Raw genomic sequence first — 4,250 nt, forward strand, 5'->3', positions numbered from 1 at the left:
GTCAATATAAACTCTGAATTATTTTGCCTTCCAACTGCCCTTCCTTTGCCGCTGTGTAGTGTAGCACGCAATGAGGTCTGATATATTAGCGGCAAACACCTTGTGTTAAGCGATATTACTGTCATTTCTGAGGTAAATTTAGTTGTAATGCTGTTTTTATTATAATTTTAACTTGTTCTATTAAGTTTTCTAGTTCTGCAAACTTATTCTACTAAAAATGCGGATACTCAAACCTAAAATTGCAGCCTTGTAGTACTTGATTGTATTTTGGCACGTTATCAACCAGAAAACAATGGTGCTTCTCTGGCAAAATTAGCAGATGGAGCTATTCTTTTGAGAAATGCAAGCACGCAAAGTCAAGGAAAAAAAATAGACATCACACCAACTTTCCACAAGCATTGATATCAGAAAGTTATGTCTTGAAAGAGTTCTAGGCTCAAACCTCTGCAAGCACCTTTCAATGCCTACAGGGGCTCGGAAATACCAGGACCACTAGAAATAACCGGACACAGGACCATCAAAAAACAATATATGCAACTTTACCCCAATGTTTTAGGTGAATCAGCAAAGGTGAAGTAGGTTTGTGGTAAGGGAGTGATCGCGCATTAGCATCCACCCAAGCCCAGCTATGCGGCAGCAAAGGAAAGCTACACAGAATCCAGAGAAGCTTCGCCTTCGAACAAAAATTCGTGCCAGTCCGAGGCTCAGACCCGGAACCGCAGCCCAACCGGAGCAGTATCTGTACCAACTGAGCTAACCAGGACGGCTAGCAACCACAATTCGAGAAGAAATAAATATTAGTCTAATTGTTTGAGCCACGCTAGGTTTATGAACGGTGAGACAGAAAAACCTAGCGAGGCTCAAACAATCTCGGCTAGTATAGCCGAGATTTTTTATCATCGTCATCACCTGCAGAAATGTGCCAATTAGCTCCTTGAAGTAACGGTTGCATTGCAACAACGGTTGCATTGCAACAACGGTTGCCTTGCAACAACAAAAAAATAATTGGTCACCGTGACTGTACTTTCTTCCACCCTGTCCATATCTCGACGGCCATATTCATAAACTGCACCTTTTGCGGCCGCTGTCCTCAGTGCAAAAAAAAATATATCGAAGCACCATTCAAAAGCTGCAAAGTTTATTCAAGACTTTTCTCGGAAAGGACCAAAACACAGACTGACTGCTTCCAGTTTTTGGTCATGTCGCGTAATATCAAAATAAAAGAAATATTAACACTCCGCAAACGGTTAATGGTTTATCATTTGCTAATTGTCAATGGGGCCCCGTAAAATCGGACTCCGAAAAAAATCACCCTTTGGCTCTCAGATACTGATGGCAACAGAGTCCGACGTACCACATGCTTGCTCCTGTGCACACATCTTGTCGTATGTGTCCGTGCAGATTATTGTGCGGCCCTTTCTTTTCGACCCTTGCGAATTGAGTCATTGCAGCTGAAGACTAAAATCGAGCATATGAATTATCCTCAACCGAGTTATTGGGTGTATATTAATATTAATATGAAAATTTCTGCAAACACTTTAACATATGTACCATAACTGGACAAGAAACTAAAATTTTAAAGGCGAAATAATGAATATTTTCGAAAATAATTTTTATTTCTTTTTTCTATTCTTGGGTTCCTTTCATTTTACTTTCTCCCAAAAAGGCGCATCAGTGAATGCACTTGCAGAAATTATACAACCGATCGATTTGCTTGGAGTGACCAGCTTGTCACAGTTTTTATTGCTTGACTTTCGTGTTTGAATTCCCACTTCCTTCATACGCAAGAAAGAAACAATTACTCTCGAACAAAAATTCTCCTGAAGCGTATTTATCCTCTCTTCCTTTTAACACTTTCGACAATGAGAATGACTTACCTGGGGCTATAATCTGTCATATGTCTTTCCATGCTATGTTTAGATCCATTCCTTACCAGTTACCGATCGGCAGCTACCACTGCTCACATCAGCAACAGTTTCGCTCACTAGTGGTGATATCAACGGCGCAGCTGACCATTCACAAGAGCTAAAACAGTAGATAGGGAAAACAGTTCGCGCAAAATTTCACCTCAGGTTTCACTTTCACACTAATGCTCAGGGGTGCGGCGCAAGGAAGAACTTGCATTGCTATTGGCTTCCAGGTGAATGTACCAGAATAAACTAGTTGGAGCAATTTTAAAGGCCCGGGTAGAGATAACAAAAATGCATCACCATCATCTTCAGCAGCAGCATGGCTAAGCCCACTGCAGGGTAATGGCCTCTCAAATGTCTCTTCAATTAACCCTGTCTTCAATTAACAATTCAATTTAGCACAAAATAACCGTACAGTAAATGGCTCCTCAGCTCTTGACCTTTGCGTGACAAAGCCGTTTTTCGGCTCCATCATGATGTTCCTTTCGTCAGGAAGCATACTGTTGAAGTTTTCAAGTAACGCCAACATTTACGTTCATTATTTCCCCAGTACCAGAGATTCATGTCCAAAATATCACAAAGTGTCTTGTCGTATAGTCGAAAAGACAAAATTTTTCTGTTATAATGTAGTAATTTTTTTCTGTAGGAGCTTAATATTTTTCTGTAATTCTGCAGCTACGACAAACGATACCGCAATACTGTAGAAAATTATGCTGTTGCTACAAAAAATTTTCTTATTATTGCAAGGCCAAGTTCCAACATTTTGAAAAAAAAAAATCAGTTGCACTGACAGAAAATTTTTGTTGCGCTTTTCGATAGCGTATGACCCGAAGTTCCCTGGCCTATAATGGCGAAGGTATGTTGCGAAACAAAGTTTGAACGACGATTACCAACGTTTAAATATTTCCTAATGAGTAAGCACCTCACCCATCAAGAAAAAATTCGCTGTGGCTTAGCTTGGTTAAGCCCGGTAATTGCGAAAGCAATATCCGTACTTACGCCATGGTACAGCTGGTAGTGTAGCTGGTGGTGGTGCTTGTGGTTAGACTTGTGGTGATGCATCGGTTATACAATCCAATCCAATCCAAACCAATCAGATCCAATCCAATCCCATTCAATCCAATTTCTGAATCATTCATTTCTGAATTATTTTCTGAATCATATTCCCTTAGAATCAGTACACTCATACAAGTACCTCGGTGTGCACATCACTTCCACTCTCACTTGGTCTCTACATATCACATGCATAGTTAACAACGCCAATCGTATGCTGGGTTACATCCGCCGCAACTTCGCCGGAGCTCCTTCATCCCTCAAAGTGCTATTGTATAAGACATTAATACGTCCAAAACTAGAATATGCCGCATCCATCTGGGACCCTCATCATGAAAACCTTATTCATTCACTCGAAATGGTCCAACATAACGCAGCCCGCTTCATTCTCTCCAACTACAATAGGACCGCTAGCATATCTGCAATGAAATCAAGCCTTAATCTGGCATCCTTAGCTTCACGTCGCAAAATGTTTCGTATCTGCCTACTCCATAAGATCTTGCATCATCCACACCTGCGCAGTGAATTACTCTCTTCCCCGCATCACCTATCATCAAGATTAGATCATGCCTACAAAGTCGGTGTCCCATTTTGCAGAACTAACGCTTTCTTTCAGTCATTTTTACCTCGAACAGCAGCAGAGTGGAATCACCTTCCCGCACCAACAGCAACCATCAAAGATTACCAGCTTTTCAAGAACGCCTTAGCTAACATTGTATGATTAGACACATCTGTAACTTTTTTGATAATAGCCCCATATCGTTTATTGTATTGTTATGTTTTTTTTTCACCTGTAACCACTCCCCTTTCTAATGCCAATGGCCCTGAGGGTATATGAAATAAATAAATAAATAAATAAATCCATTCTAATCCAATGCAATCCACTCCAATCCAATCCAATGCAATCGAATCCAATCCAATGTAATCTACTCTAATCTAATGTAATCTAATCTAATCCAATCCAATCAAATCCAGTCCAATCCAATCTAATGTAATCCAATGTAATCCAATCTAATCCAACTAATGCAATCAAGGTCAAATGAAGGTTAATGGTGGTCAGCGCCGCGGCACGATAGTGGTCACCCTGGAAAGTGCAAGTAGTATTGCTTTCGCAATAAAAGTAGCACACCTGGAATTATGCGAACACAAAGTTCAATCAGTTACAACAGCATGTACGCTGTAAACTTATCACGTTATGACTGTACACTAGTTAAAATTTTGTGCGGTTGCTGAGTGTTCTGGTTAGGTACTACATGTAAATAAGAAAACAGCGCTAAGGAATGATGC

The sequence above is a fragment of the Amblyomma mixtum genome, chromosome 10 (assembly GCF_055824585.1).
Source record: "Amblyomma mixtum isolate Tamu chromosome 10, ASM5582458v1, whole genome shotgun sequence".
Lineage (NCBI taxonomy): Eukaryota > Metazoa > Arthropoda > Arachnida > Ixodida > Ixodidae > Amblyomma > Amblyomma mixtum.